This window comes from Sabethes cyaneus, chromosome 2 (genome assembly GCF_943734655.1).
Source record: "Sabethes cyaneus chromosome 2, idSabCyanKW18_F2, whole genome shotgun sequence".
Lineage (NCBI taxonomy): Eukaryota > Metazoa > Arthropoda > Insecta > Diptera > Culicidae > Sabethes > Sabethes cyaneus.
In genome coordinates this window covers 72,427,982-72,444,963 of record NC_071354.1, presented here as the reverse complement: position 1 = coordinate 72,444,963, position 16,982 = coordinate 72,427,982, and the positions used below count along the sequence as shown (strand labels likewise).

The following is a 16,982-nucleotide window of genomic DNA, read 5'->3' as shown; positions in this document are numbered from 1 at the left end:
AGACTTCGCAGCCGGTTATAAGAGTACAGGACAGTTACGGGGCTAGTGCAACGATCCTACTGATTCTATAGCAGTACCTCCCAGGCGAGATTCAAACATACAACGACTTGCTTGTTAGGTCAGCATCGTACCCCGAAGCTAACTGGGCGGTGTATACATATTTTGATAAATGCATTTCTTAGCATTTTTCTCAGATTTCCACTGGCAGTCTTAAAATGAAAATCGGTTTCGAGGCTAATGGCGAAAACGGCGCTTTTTTATAAAATCCAATATGGTGACCAAATCCAAGATGGCCGCCAGAAAAAATTTTAATCCATCTGAAAGTCCTATTATGCTTCTTTACAAAACCATGCCAGTTGTTAGTTGATTCATTGCAAATTTAGGAAATATCACAAGATGAAGATCTCAAGGGTTGCTAACAATTCTATTTGTTTTGAAACTGTCGGACCCGTTGGCGAACCAGGGGTTCACTGTTTTCATGTATTTAAGGGGCAGTTCTTGTTTTTTAACCATTTTCAACCAATACAGTACAAAAGTTGCAATATTTGAAGCCCTCTTGTCAGTAGTAGCCCCGTTTCAACGAGTATTACGAACGTAAGCAATAGTTGCACACTTTACGGACACATTTTACTATCAGGACGTAAAATTCGTTTAGGGTGACAAGAAAGAATACAGTTGGTGACCTATTGGGACAGGAAGACCTGCTCACTGTTTTTCAGAAATGAATACGAATGAAATCGCAGGTAGATTTCCGACTGACTTATATAAATATCTTTCGAATTGGTTGAGAAATAACCGTATTGTTAGGCTATCATTTTTTCGTGACGCTAACAGTTTTATATTTATTGGAACGACACCCTACCTTTGCTACCTTCCTGTAAGACGTATTGCTACGTCAAAATGATAATACGAATATCTCTAAAACCGATTGAAAAATAGCCAAGCTATAGACGTGCAAAAAGTAAACACTTTTTGCAACATGTACCCATTCCATTCGTTCAAGATGTTCAAAATTGACCAGCTTCTCGGTGCACTCGTTCTACTGTGCACCTTTAGCAATGTATCGATATAGGAGCCAGAATAAACATCCTATACGAAGTTCGCTGCTCAATGTTTATTTTGGGTTGCGTGTTTCGGAGCAATCATCGGATTGGAGCGAAAGAGCGCATGGGAATTGATGTGTTCATGGCAAATTATTATCATGTACGCTTCAAGATAGTGTCTGCAGTCCTCAAAGTTACCGCCGTGTGTGCCGTTCCTATCCGACCCCGCGGGAGCGCCAACGAAAATACTGTACCGCCGGTCGGACTCCGTACGGAGTGGCGAAGCTCCTCGGCCGGCCTAGACCAGCAGGCAAGCGGCCAGCCACGCTCGAATTATGCCAGAAGCAATTTCATAGGTTTGATTTATTACGCCTATTGCTTTCGGCGATCTCTGGTATTAATGTGTGTTTTCATTTAATCCGTCGGACTATTTGGAGATGTACTTGTCGCGGACCATCCCGCCAGAGTTCCCCGCAACAAGAAGGTCCGAAACTACTCCCTAGGTTCATGTAAAGCGGCAACCTCTTACCTTAGCGTGTTTATTTATATCCAGCTGACGAAGAAGACAGGTGGAAGAAGCACCTCACTCTAATGATCGTTTATTCTTTATGACTTCAGGCTGTTGACACACAGCACGCTAATCCGTACCGGGTTACTTGCGTTAGAACTGTCAACTTGGGGGTCGTTTTACTACTTTTTAATTGCTAACAAACACCACTGCCAAACTTTCAATCAATTTATAGCACTTGCTAATCTCCGCATACAGTTATTTCACTTTGGTAAACATTGCAGAATGTGACTCTTTCAACTTTTCATTCGCATACATAAACCAATTTTTTTCAGGATTATCACTGCATAAGATCACTATCGTCCGGTTGATTATTACGAAAGCATACCTTGCTCAACAATTACCGCCCACCGTACGCCTAAAACGGGAAATAATTTCGCACTGGTTCCAAACACTGCAACACAAACCACAACACCGCTGCAGCAAGATAATAGAACTTTACTGCCTCACTCAATGCGAGCTGAAGTAAAACAGGATGCCAGCTGCCACACTGCTGCTGGTGCTGTTACTGCCGGTGCTGCTGCTGCTGTTGCTGCTGCTGCTTCGAAACCGAACCGTCACGGACAACGAACGCGAATGGAATGCCAGGAACGGTCACAATCATCTGTCGTTTTGTTTTACTCACTGCACTCAGGTCGGCACTCAACGTTTCGTCAGCTCCGCCGCGATATAGATGCTGCGTTCCGCGGGCACTCAGCAGCCGTACTCACTCTCCGGACTAACTTCTAGGAGACGATACTCAAATGATCGTCGAAAAGTATGAAACGGGCAAAGAGGTAGCATGGCTAGAATGCTATGCGATGCGGTACGCTGCTGTTGGATAACAAAGGCTCTAGTGACGAAGCTGTACTGTGATTTATTACGATGTATATTGGAAATAGGAATAAAAAAAATTGATTCACTGATACCAGATGGCTGTTGTATGACGTTGAATGGCAGCAGCATCGCATCGCGGCACCAGATGCTCGACATCTGGTCACTCAAGCTCAAGAACTCAAACTAAAACACCTGTAATTAGTTTAAAACGAATTGCGCAAAGGTTAGACGACCAAGTTCCATATCGTTCTAGTCCAAGATATGTATCTCATTTCATCTACTGTAGTGCTTCCTAAACCCATGTCCAGAAAATAACTGTGAATTTTTTATAAAATATATTAAAAGTTAATTTTTTAAAGAAATATAACTACCAGCAATATGCATTTCTTTGCCAATGTAACAATGTGAGATTCCTTTCTCCTCTAAATCTAAACGCATCTGCCTTGCAAGAATCGGTTATTGGCATTACTGACTACCTATTTATTAGTTCACTAGCTGTTTATTACATCATACGTAAAGGAAGGTACGGCTCAACGAGCTCAAACAAATGTTTTATACGCCGACATGTCGCAGCCTTCGACAAGATAAACCACACCCTCACAATCGCAAAACTACATAGACTGAAAATTAGCGATAATTTTTTGCAATGGTTTATAGCTCATACCTCACCGATCGACAGTTGGCGGTTGCTGTTGGAGATTATCCATCCGACAGCTATCCAGCGTCGGTAGGTATACCTCAAGGAAGTCACCTAGGCTCTCTGATTTTTCTGCTTTATTTTAACGACAATAATTTTGCCATTAAGAGCCCACGACTCTCATAAGCAGATAATTTTAAAATGTACTTTCTGATCCGCTCGACTGACGACTGTCGCTTTCTTCAAAGTCAATTCGAACTCTTTGCCACCTGGTGCGACGTGAACTGTATGATGGTGAACACAGAGAAGTGCTCGCAATCAAATTTTCCCGAAATACGATCCTGTTTCGCTACGAGCTCGAAAGCACCACTTGAGCGTGTTTCACATATCAAAGACTTGGGCGTTATCTTAGCCCTAGATTCACAGTTTATTGTTTATTGTTTATTGTTTATTTGTTACCAATCAACAGACCCAGATGGTCCTAATGATGCTTAAGTATACTTAAAATATTCACTTTAATTCTAGAACGTGGAATGTGGTAGTCGAATCCAGAAGAAACTCTATTAAAGGTTCGCTGCAGACCGATGACAGCACCGTGGGTTCCGTAATTAGTACGTCGAACAGGCAATCTGAAGAAGGCACGATCGCGAAGAACTCGAGAGCGGACGTTGATATATAATTCGCCGAGAAGCGAAGGGCAATCGATGTGATTGGTTAGCAGATCGGCAATCAGCATAGCACGTGAAAGCTCACGCCTCACTTTCAGTGAGTCAAGTCCCATAAGCTGTGCACGACTTTCGTAACTTGGTAGCTGGTGTGGATTATTCCAGGGTAACCGCCGAAGAGCATATCGAACAAATCTTCGTTGGACAGCTTCGATCCTGTGTACTCCATTGAGGTAATGATGGTTCCAAATTACCGAGCAATATTCAAGAACTGAACGAACGAGTGAACAGTAGAGAGATTTCAGGCAGTAAATGTCCGTAAAATTCCTAGACACTCTCATTATGAATCCCAAGCAACGAGATGATTTCCCGATTACATATGAAATATGCTGCTGGAACGATAGTTTGCTATCTAATAGCACGCCTAGATCTTTGATGCAGTTAGTCCTTCCAATGCTAGTATCTAAAATCTTGTAGTCGAACGAGATAGGTTCTTTTTTTCTTGAGAATGTAATCGCGGCACATCTACTCGGATTAACTTTCATACGGTTTGTGCAACACCAGTCTGCAAAGTTGTCTAACTGTTGCTGAAGCACGTGGGCTTCGGCGATAGTGCTGATACGATAGAAGATTTTCAAATCGTCGGCGAAGGACAAACGGGGAACTTCGAGTTTAAAATTCACATCATTGATGTATAGAAAGAATATCAACGGTCCTAGGTGGCTGCCTTGGGGAATTCCAGATGGAGCAGAAAATTCTTCAGAATAATTATCACCAATTTTCACTGCTAGCCGACGGCCAGTGAGATACGAACGCAACCAACTGATAACTCTGCCGCCGAATCCTAGCTTTTCCAGTTTGGCTATGGCAAAGTCGTGGTTAATACTATCGAATGCCGCTGTTAGGTCAAAATAAACTGCTTCAGTTTGCTCAGAATGATTATAGCTATCTGTTATATAAGAAGTAAACAATAAAAGAGTTAAAGTACAAGCAGTATATGTCGAATAATGTCACCAAAGCCTCAAGCCGCAGCCGGTTGTAAGAGTATAGAACAATTACAAAGCTAGTACAACAACTGACTTTACTAGCAGCACCGGCCACCTGAAGCTTGTTAGATCAGCTGAGTTAATTTCCTTCGTGAGCAGCGTCACGGCTTCAAGTATGCTTGATTTCTCATTTCAATGCGCCGCTGGATCTCCTTATTGGTATTGTTGTCAGCGACCACCAGCGATCCCAAATACACGAACTCAGCTTCCACTTCTAGTTCGTCGCAATCAACGGCTACCGTCCGCTGGAGGCATGCGTGTGTTTCATTTGAGCCATTGCCTTTCATGTGTTTGCACTTCGACGCATTTATTTTTAGCCCAATTCTCCTAGACTTCGCTTTCAGTTTGAGGTAGATTGCCTCCGCCGTCGCAAAGTTCTAGCCTATGATATCAAAGACAAGTGCAAAACCACGGGAGTTGCTACCCTTGGTCGAACTCGTGTCTCTCGTTTCCATGCCCGCTCGTCGGAACACCTCCTCAAGAGCGATATTGAACAGCATGCAGGATAAACCGTCACTTTGTTTCGACCCTCTCCGCGTCTCGAAGCAACTCGTGGGTGTCCCCGAGATGCGTACGAAACACATTAGTTAATCCAATATAGCGCTGACCAGTCACGTCAGTTTATCTGGAAGACCGTGTTCGTGCATTACCTGCCATAGCTGGTCTCGATCGACTGTATCGTATGCTGCTCTGAAATTAATAAAGATGTGATGCGTGACCACGTTGTATTCCCAACATTTTTGCAAGATCGGTCGAAAGGTAAAAGTATGGTCCGTAGTGGCGCGAGCCTCTATGAAGCCCGCCTGGTAATTCCCTACGAAACCTTGTGCTATCGGTGACAGCTGACGTAACAGGATCTGGGAGTTGCAGTTGCAGAGCTGTTGTAGTTTTGTAGATGGGACAAACCAGTCCTTCCATCCGTTTTTTTCGGTTCCTTCTTCTCCTTCCAAATCTTCGAAATAACCCAGTGTAGAGTCGTTGCTAGCGTTTCTCGGCCATGTTTATGGCTGTAATTACGGCCATGTTTATGGCCGGATTCGAGTAATTACTATCGAGATTGTCATATTTTCCCAATAAATATTCCTTCTCTATGGTTATACCATATCAATTTCATTTAATACTATACTTAAAGAGGGAGTGCTTCTCGCACAATTTGCAAAATTGTATGAATCAGGAATTGGATTGTGGTCCGGATTTTTAACAATCTGATAAAAAAATGTGACACGCCCTTCTAACAAACAAACAATTACATGGACTCAAATTGTGCAAACAAGACTGTTATAATCCTAATGTTGGAAGTAGATTCTTTTATCTGTGCAGAGGTTAGGAGGAGGAAACATCTTTTTGTGATGTTATGTGAAACAGCAGAGGTGCTTGCGCGCATTCCAAGAATAGAAGAATCTGCGCTGGCCAAACAAGTCAGTCGTCGTATGTTCCAAGCTCGGCTGTGGGAGACTGTTACCTACAAAAGGATCGTAACACTAGCCACGCAATTGTCCTATATTGGTCCTAAGCACACTAGACTGCCGGTCGTTAATAGCGTTTTGTACATGATACACTTAGGACGGCAGTGAATATCTTCATGTCTTGTGCCGTCCTTAGAAATCTCATATTCAATTTATGCAATTCAATATTCAATAACGCGTAAAAAATTATACACGCTGAATGTGTTTTATATTCGCCTTCATGTAAGGCTGTCAATTTTTTAAAAGCAGCGGTGAAAATGGAGATTACTCGTTAACTCTGACATTCCAGCTTGGTTTCCTTTTTATGAATTGGGATACAGTGGTAACCCGATTTTGTCACTCCCCGATTTTGTCACCCCCGATTTTGTCACGTTTCTGACCCGATTTTGTCACCCCCGATTTTGTCACGCTTTTGATTTAACAAAAGCTTAGTTTGAAAATCATTTTCAAACATGTCAAATGTGTTAAAACACTGTGAAAAGAACTGTGTTGATTATCGTGGAGTTTCCACAAAAGTTATTTCATATCTCCACAACTATAATAGCTAGAAGGTCATTTTTTTGGCAAAGTTCTTTATAATAATCTTCTCAACAATTTTGTAGAACATTGTTTTGCTCTATCTCTTACTACTTGAAAAATAAATTTTGTATCTTACTTTTAGGGGGGTTAATCAAAGAATCGTTCATACCATAAGAAAGAGCTTTTTACGCTGTGAAATTTCTCAGAACATAGTTAACCAGTATAATCAACCATTTCGGCGCAATTAAAAAACGCGTGTTTTCATACCTGTGGGCTGTGCTGTGAACAGGTGACAAATGTCCACAGAGAGGTAGAAGGAAGTGCGAAATGTCCTAAAAGTGATCAGAATGAAATATATGTAGTTCGTTCTAAGTTATCTGCAAAAAAATTAAAATTGAAAATATTCCCGATTTTGTCACTGTCCCGTTTTAGTCACCCCTAAATTCATCATGGGGGTGACAAAATCGGGTCATTACTGTATTACATTTCTGTTCTACTTTTCCTATACTTACAATCAGCCGGTATCGACAGGTATCTAACCTATCCGCACCCATATAGATAAGCTCCGCTACAACTCCATCTTTTTCGGCTGCTTTTTTGTTCTTGAGTGGCAGGATGGTGTCAATCCCCTATAGCCCTTCATAACCCGCTTGATTTCTCCCGCTGTCTTGGTATTCTGCCTCTTCGCCATCCAGGTGCAGTACTGCTTCCACCTTTTGACTTTCGAGAACTGTTGGAACACTATCAAAACAGCCATAAGCAGTGTAGAGGGGAGTTCCATTGGGCATGTGGCACGGAATCAGCATGAATGTAGGACGATGATGGATGACGAAAACGCTGCGCGGGTGGCCAAGATGCGCAGTAGCGCACAACAGAACGTGGAAAGACGCAAATAGAAGAAGATGGAGCGAAACCAAATCGTCCGAGAGAAAAAGCACTACCTTGAAGAGCAGGAATATGCAGAGCTGGAGCGGCTGCAACATTCTCAGGAAATGCGAAAGTTCTACCAGATATTGGACGAATCCCGCAAAGGCCTTGTGCCGCGAGCCGAAATGTGTCGGGATGAGAATGGCAGTATTCTGATGGACAATTGTGAGGTGACTGATAGGTGGAAGCAGCACTTTGACGAACACCTGAATGGCACCCAGGCGGGAACCATGGCGGTGAGGAAAGCGATTTTGATGGTGAAACAAACGGAGAAGAGGGGCAAGCCCTAATGATAGTAGGAGTTGAGGAGGCCACCATGCAGCTAAAGAATAATGAATCGGCTGGGAAACATGGCATTGGGGCGGAGCTTATTAAAATGGGACCAGAAAACCTGACCGTTGGTAAGCACTGGCTAATTATTAGAATTTGGGTTACGGAGCAGCTACCGGCGGAGTGGAAAGATGAGGTTATCTGCCCGATCTACAAGTTGGACTGTAAGAACTATCGAGTGATTACCGTTCTCAATGCCGCCTACAAAGTGCTGTCTCAAATCGTTTTCCGTCGACTATCACCAATTGTGAACAGATTTGTGGGAACTTATCAAGCCGGCTTTCCCACGTACCTGTTGTTCGCTGACTTCAAAGTCGCATATGATACCATTGAACGGAGAGAGCTATGGAAAATCATGGACGAGTACAGCTTCCTAAGGAATCAAGCTCATCAAACTGATTCAAACTACGATGAATGGTACACAGTGCTGTATTCGGATTTCAGGGGGATTGCCAGGTTCATTCGAGTCACACAGAGGACTTTCGTTTAGGTGATGGTTTCTCATGCCTGTTTTTCAACATCTGTGGCGTTGGCTGAATAGTACAGCAGACTAAAACGCGAAGCAGAAAAGATTGGGTTAAAGGTAAATAAAGCTTACTTCAGATAGTATTGGAACAAAAACAATTGCGTGTATTTATTATTGAATTTAAGATCTTTTCTTACATAAATGAAGCATTTTCTTCATACTTTTAAGAAAAAATACGGATAAAATTGTTCCTCACGGTTTCGAAGGAATTCTCTCTTTTCCTGCAATATTGCTCATTAGGCGGCGCACACTTTCTTCGTCCATCGTTTTAGCTATCTTATTCCACCAGGTCTTCATCTGATTGATGTCTTTGACAACTTTTCCGTTTGCCTTGAGTCTTCTCTTCATGATTGCCCAGTATTTCTCAATAGGGTGGGCCTGGGGGTAATTGGGTGGGTTAAGGTCTTTCGGAACAAACTGGGCCTCTTTCTCTGCATATCATTCTTGAACGACTTTGCTGTAATGACAGCTTGCCATATCTGACCAAAAGATCACGGGATGGTGGTGGGATCGAATGAACGGCAAAATTCGTTTTTGAAGACACTCCTTTTGTACAGTTCCGACGTCATCGTTTTTTTTTGTAATGAAATCTTTCGTTTTCTGCCACAGCTGCAAACGCCCTGCTAAATTATAAATTTTCGTGCAAATTTGTCGGCAAAAACAAATTTAAATTTGCTTGGAACATTCCTCCGAGTCGTTGCCGAGTAAAATTTTGACCTGGCATTTGCTCGAAGTCAGCCTTGACATAGGTTTCATCGTTCATCAGAAGACACCCGTCGAACTTGGTAAGCACCCGGTCGTATAGCTTCCGAGCACGGGTTTTGCCCACACTAGTCTGTTTTATGGTTCGGTTTGGCTGTTTGCTAGCTCGATATGCCTTGATCTCTTCCCGGAGTCGAATTCTCCTCACGGTACTTTGAGCAGCACCGAATTTTCTGGCCAAATTACGTTTTCACAGATTGGGATTCCTCTCGATTCCTGGTGCCGGTGGGGTTCTTGAAGAGAACAGATTTCACTGCACAGTCGTCCAGCATCCTTGGGACGCAGCCGGCCCACCGCGGTCTCCCAACTTTCGCCAGGTGGGAATCTCTCCAAGCAGTGCCTGTAGCTCATGATTCATACGCCTTCGCTACTCTCTGCTTTCCGTTTGTGTTCCACCAAAAATAGTCCGCAACACTTTTCGTTCAAATAAGGCAAGTGAACGTATGTCTTCCGTAAGCAAGGTTACTGTCTCAAGTGCGTAGAGGACTAGCAGTCTGATTAGCGTTTTGTACGTCGTCAGCTTTGTGCGGCGGCGAAGCTGCTTCTACTTTTATTCTATTTTATTACCCCTCGCACGACTGACAAGACATGACGGGTAAAGTATAACTATTACAATACTTCGATCCATAATTAATTATTGCCAAGTTCTTCGCGTTGAATCGAAACTGTCGTAGAAACCAGGTGATGTGGTGCTAAGCGCTGGAACATTTATCTCATATGCATAAGTAAACAACAGTGTATACCAATAAACGTGTGTCCTATTAAAAGGATTCAACACCTTCCTGCTGCCTGCTGACATTGTTTAACTAGACCGACCGTTCGCTAAACGATGCACACGTCTACGTCTACCGATGCGAGAGTGAGCGACCAAGTGAACCGAAGATAAACTTCATCACATTAAACATGTAGGTGCTGAGCCGAGTTTCTGCTCTGCACCCTATGCTCAGTATTTTTATGCTTTGTGATGAGAACAACGGCACGTGACACGATGTATCTCTTCCTCTCTCTCTTTCTCTCTTTTGCTAAGACCATTTCTGCTTCACCAATGAGGGTATGCAGCGTACCGTTATGAGCCGGCTGCCACCACACTGCATGCTTTGTGGATGAAAACTCCTTTGGCGGTGGGTGGTGGACCGAAAAAACGTCGCCTTGGAAGGAAAACGGAAAATTCTCCAGAAACAACAACAGTCCCGTGCACAAACAATCGCACACATGTGCTCCATGCTAAGCGGTAAGGTTTGAGAAAGTGGCAGACGGGGCAAGCAACCACCAAGCATTTCGGAAAGAGACTGTCTGCCATGCCAGCCAGCATAGGAACTTCCTTTCGTTTGGGATTGTGGCGACGATACGATGGCCAACGCTGTTAGAGGGTGGAAACAGCCAGTGAGGGATTATGATGTTTTTGTTGTTGCTTTCGGTGGTGGTTCGTCTCCTCTCCGGTGACGGTCCTCCGCCGGGTGCCGTGATAGGGATGTGTATGTGTATGTATGTGTGCCTCCACGTTTCTTCTATGCTATGCCACATCGGGGCTTTCATCGTCGTTCAGTGGCCGTTATGTGAAAAAGTGCACCAGTTGCAAACGAACGAAGGGATTATGGCGAAAATTGTTTTAAAGGCTAATACAAATGGGGTTGAAATTGGTGGTAATCGGTAAACGGTGTGAATAATTTATCACGGCGATGATTTATTTGTACAGCTGATCCGGGTTCCGATTCGATTTCGCCGCTTTCCTCCGGGTTCCGACTCCGGGCGGCGCACACTGGCGGCTACAGATACGAGCGACCCCATCAGTGCACTGCCAGTGTACGGGAGAAGTAGTGAATCGATTATGTGCGGTTTTCAGGGTAATCAATTTGACCTGGTGGGTATTCTAGGTGAGGAATGAGCGAGCTAGATAAAACGGTAGGAAGCATGATCGAGAAAATAAATTGCGTGAATAGAAGCGCCTGCGAGCGCTGACCAGTGTTCAGATAAATTGAATGTTTATCAAGTTCTGCTTGTTTGGATAGAAAATATAAGTTACCTAAAATAACTTCAGCGCCATTGTGAACTATCTACGCAAAATACTAGTTTGCTTACCTGAGGTTTGTTATAAGTGTCAAAAAATGGCGTTGGACAAATCGGATTAATTATCATTCCATTTGTTCGATACATGGTATACAACTGAACATACCAACTATCAAAGTTAGTAAATTTAAGAATATATTTTTTTATATTTTTTTTTGATTATAGTCACTTTAATAGCTTAGGTATAGACAGTTACGAACGGTCCGTATTACCAGGAAAAATGTGATATTCATACATATTAATATTCATATTCACTTATCACATGTTTAATTTCTACCATTGATTTGAAATGATCATTCTATCATTCACCAGTCAAGTATTCCAACACAAAATATCCGTTACCTCATGGTCATGCGTTTTTTTCAGCTTAAAATTGATATTAACCATTCAATTGAAGTATTGAATCAATCCAATCCTAAGTTGCTCTCCGCACTTTTGGTTATGTCGGAAATGGCAAGCGCAGCTCGCGGGAAATAGTGAACATATACCGGATGGCGCACACCCCCCTCCCTAGGAGGGTTTCATTTTTGTTTACACACTTAAAAGCGGGAATAAATTTTCCGTAAAAAAAAAAGTTCTACGTCCCCCGTGGCACAGCACCCAACGTAACAAATTCCTCCGCCGACAGCTCGGCAAAATACGAATCGTCTAATTATAATGATTTTTATCCGCACGCCCTTCACTGCGGCATTCCGGCTGTCAAATTTCCCTTATCACTCGGCACCATACGGCACACAGCTGCGCGGGATCTCAGCCCAGTCAGTCTTCGGCTGGCTGCGGGCTTGGGGGATCTGCACCATCAGCAGCATCTTCACTCTGCCGCCGTCGCCCACAATCCCGGTATTTCCCGATCTGGCAGTTATTTTTTTTTACGTTCGTTTACTATTTTGCTGGATTTCCCATTCATTTCAACGGATGGTTAAATGTCGCTGACAAGCCGTCGGCTGGCTGGCCACGTCTCTCTGGTAGGATGTCGATGGAAAATCATATTTTTATTTATCGCATAAAAATAAAGCCACATCAGGGCACACTCGTCACGATCTCACCATTCGGTCGCTATTGCGATCCACTTGGTATGATGTTTGATGTTATTAGGTTCCTTTGATACGTTTAAGTAAACACATTGTGTAAAAGCTGATGGTGCTTTCAGGGGAAACAAATAATTAGCATTACTGGTGGCAGATTTGATAAAGAAAAACATTTGGGAATATCTTTGGCTAAACTAATTAGAATGGGTGCAGTATTAGCTTTGAACTGATTTGAAATTTTTCACCTAGAGCAAATTAAATGGATTTAATGGATTTTACATTTAGTTGACTACACCGAGTAAATTGAACATATTTTAACAGTTCAACATTGTTTTGGACTTTTTCAGTGAATATTAGAAGTCTATCCAGTAAGTACAAACAGAACTTTTAACTTTAACTTGAACTATATTTGATGCGTGGAGTAGGGAAGCCCGCGATAGTGATACCATTTTTTTTAACGGGCAGGGAAATCTACTCAGCACCTTAGAAGATACAGTACTATCAGACACCTGAGAAGACAACTCAGGGAGTGGGGTTTGGTATCCCGACCCCCTGATGGGACGTGAGGACCCAGACCCACTAAATCTCTACTCGAGTCTTCAGCCTCAATCCCCCCTAGCACCACCTTACCGGTATTACTTCAGGGAGGGGCTATTGTGCTTAACGCACCCACTTAGATAACTACTGGACTATGGTAGTTGGGCTATTTACTCGCAGTTGATCGGCTCTCCAGCGGTTTTGTAGCTCAAGTACAATCTGGGTAGCAGCCGCATTGATCGCTCCCCAGACGTCCGAGCTAGAACCTATCCTTTGGACTAAGTTGTCCGGAATAGTGTCCTGTCCGCTCACTGCCAGTATGTTGCTTCTCGCGCCCACGAAACGAGGGCATATAAAGAAAACATGTTCTGCAGTTTCTTCAACATCCACGCATTCGGGACACGCGGGGGACTCCGCATGCCCGAACTTGTGCAGATACTCTCTAAAAGAACCATGCCCTGACAGAATCTGTGTCAGGTAGAAGTTGATTTCGCCATAGCGCCTGTCGACCCACCCGGATACTTCCGGAATAAGTCGGTGTGTCCACCGGCCCTTTGTGGAATCAGACCATGCCCGCTGCCATATGGTCATCGAGGCCGATCTTGCGGTACTCCGTATGTCTCTAATTCCACGTTTGTTGAAGCACTCAACGTCCTCACAGATGATGATGCCAATAGGCATCATACCCGCTAAGACGCAGATTGCATCATATGAAACAGTGCGATACGCGCTCGCCACTCTCAAGCACATGAGACGGTAGGTACTTTCCAGCTTACCTAGACAGCTTTTGGTTTCTAACGCCGATGACCACACCGGTCCGCCATACCTAAGTATGGGCTGGATCACGTTGGCTAAAAGCCTTCGCTTGCTACCATATACCGCAGAGCTATTAGACATCATACGAGACAATGCCGAAATAGCTGTGGAAGCCTTCTTGCCGGCATAGTCAACGTGGCTCCCGAACATGAGCTTGTCCTCGACCATGACTCCCAGGAGTTTTAAGAACCGCGTTGACGAAATAGTGCAATACCCGACGCTGATATTTGCTTGCTGCACCGATTTGCGGTTGTTCACCACGATAACCTCCGTTTTATGATGCGCTAGCTCCAGTTTCCTGGAGCGCATCCGATCTTTGACAATGCTTATAGAGTGGACAGCCGTCAACTCAACCTCTCTGATAGATTCACCGTATATTTCCAAGGTGATATCGTCCGCAAATCCGACAATCACCACCCCTACCGGAAACTTTAGCTTCAATACCTCATCATACATGACGTTCCACAACACCGGGCCCAGTATGGAACCTTGCGGAACCCCTGCGGTGATTGGGACGCACTACCCAAGTAGCACACTTTAGGTTGATTTAGTTGTAGCAACCAAATTACGACTGAAATTAGTCATATTTCGGTTATCACAACAACTTTGTAACAACCGTGCTAGTAGGGTTCTGACCCTCCTCCGTGTTGTAGCATAGCACCCGATTTTGGAAATAATTTTCCAGAATCCTGTACAGCGACACCGGCACTTGGACGTTCCGAAGCGAGTTAGCTATGGAGTCCCAACTAGCGCTATTAAACGCATTTCTTACGTCGAGCATGACAACTGCGCAATAGCGGATACCCGTCCTCTTAGTGACAGACAAGATGGCATCCACCGTAGAATTGCCTTTACGGAAGCCGAATTGGTTCCTTGACAGACCGTTTGTACCCTCCGTGTACTGTACGAGTCTGTTAAGGATAACCCTCTCCAGCACCTTGCCAGCAGTATCGAGCAGACAGATCGACCTATATGACGAGGAGACACCCGGAGGTTTTCCCGGCTTCGGCAATAGGACCAGGTTCTGTCGCTTCCATCTGTCCGGGAAGTGGCCATCTTCCAGGCATCTACCCATTACTGCACCGAATAATTCGGGAGTCTCCAAAATAGCCGCTTTAAAGGCCAAATTCGGGATTCCGTCTTGTCCCGGTGCCTTGCTCACCTTTAGGGATTTAGCGGTCTCAATGAGTTCCTCGTTCGTAGCCGTCGCTTCCTCCCCAACTTCTAAGCCGTCGTCGCCCACGTTACTTTGGATGTTCGGTATGGAGGCCGACCATCCTACACTGTGGTCTAAGATATTGGAACGTCGGCCGTGGGACGACTCAGCGGCCTGAGGCCAGGGCCTTGGCTCGAGGCGCGGAAAGAGTGATACCATATGCCATTGTATCTTCTTCCGTATGCACAAAACCACTCATTTGTTAAACTGAATTAAAGCTTCTACCAACATAAATTACACGCGAATGTAAATTACAAAGGAAAACTTGCCACTTACTGATCAATGGAATTAGAACAACAGAAACGGATTGGGACCAGTCGCTATACAAGAAACCAGGTAACCAAACTATGGCCGTATTTTAACGGGGAAGGTATGCCGTCTGTTAGCACGAGGCCTTGCCAGCTATGAGCGAATATTAACATGTTGTCAATCTAGTGAACGGCTACACTCCAAGTTAGGAGTAATTTACGACAGCATTCTACGTGCGGCTGCAGGCAACTTACGTCAGATGTTCGCCAGGCGACATCAAGACCGTCTTTGGGGATATGAACGCCCAGGTCGGTAGGGAAGAAATGTATAGACTAACAGTAGGTTTTCATTGCCTGCACATCGTCGCGAACGATAACGACTAACAATTCGCAGCTTCCCGAGGCCTGTAAGTATCTTTTTTACGCAAAGATACCCACTAAGCCATCTGGAGTTCAGTTATCCAACGTGATATGAACCTAATTGACTGCGTTCTGATATATGGTCGGTTCTTCTCTAACATTACGAACATACGTTTCCTACGAAGTGCGGATACTGACATTGACCCTCACCTAGCACCAGCATATGGGCACTTAAGTCAATCCGGCTGAATTTAAAGCAGCTAGACATCCCCAAATCTGCAGAGGTCGTTGTCGTCAGTAGCCTAGAGCCGGCGTGGCTCGTGCTGTTTCAAGCAGTCGTCTCCATTCAACTCGGTCTTGGCCACTCGTCGCCAATTTCCCAGTCATCTCAGAAGTCGCAAATCGCTTTCGACCTGGTCGAGCCATCTTGCACGTTGAACCCTGTTAGGGGGTTTATACATCTTCAGCTTAGTACGGCGGCGCACAGTGGCGCCAGTCAGAACAAAACTGAGACAAAACTAATAAAGTTGATAAAGTAGCGTGGAACTTACATATTTTATTTATAACTGTGAACCATATCGACTACTAAAACTAAAAGTTTACAAATATTTAAAAAAATCAATAATTAGGGTGTCTCTAAAATAATTTTCTATGACAAGTTTTATAACTACTTGAGCTATTTTTTTTATTTTGTGTTTTTTTTTGCATTGGGATAATTAGGACAAGTAGTAATGACCTTGAAACACTCAGCAATCCATAACGTTGAGCCATATTAAAAAATAAACTTGAAATTTAGAAAAAAGCACTTTCCCCAGCGAATAACCATGTTTATTCACTAAAATTTTAATATCATCGAATCACTACGTTTCTACTGATCTGGTACTTACCTTTAGCTGCTAAATGCTCAAGGATTTACTTGAGAATATATCTATAATAGTATTGACAAAAGTAGTTACAAAGCAAAATTGCCTTAAAACACATGGTTCAATAAAATTCAATATTTTGAGTCTTTGCCCAAATCTGCGCAAAATGTGGTAATGATTTTTGAAAAGTAGACTAAATTCTACATAAGATATGTAAAAATGACGTTTACCTTCCGTTCCCAAAAAAAGATGCTCAACTTTGAAAATGTGAAGTCACTCATGTGTCACTATTTTGAGATTTGAAGTAAATATATTTTAGAGTGTACTTGATTTTCGTCAATCTCGTCAATCGTCAAGCAAAACAAGATGCTAATCTATAACCATTTCAATACCAAATCACGTTTTCTTTGTATGCAAATACCTAACAGGACACGATTAAAAACAGTTTTTCGAAACTTCCGTTGAATGGAAAATATTGGAAGTTGTCATACAAACCTCAGATTCAAAAAATTCCCCAAAAGGGTGTATCATTCCCAGTGCTC

At 43.5% G+C, this 16,982-nt stretch overlaps 1 protein-coding gene across 3 annotated transcripts in view; it reads right to left on the bottom strand.

Annotated features, from left to right (window-relative positions):
* Positions 1-2,114, bottom strand: part of LOC128735104 (protein CBFA2T2) — a 179,707-nt gene extending 177,593 nt beyond the window's left edge. For all 3 annotated transcript variants that reach the window (XM_053829594.1, XM_053829593.1, XM_053829595.1), the window contains exon 1: positions 1,573-2,114. The gene's annotated coding sequence lies outside the window, so the exon portion shown is untranslated. The remainder of the gene's footprint in view (positions 1-1,572) is intronic.
* Between the last annotated feature and the right edge of the window lie 14,868 nt (positions 2,115-16,982).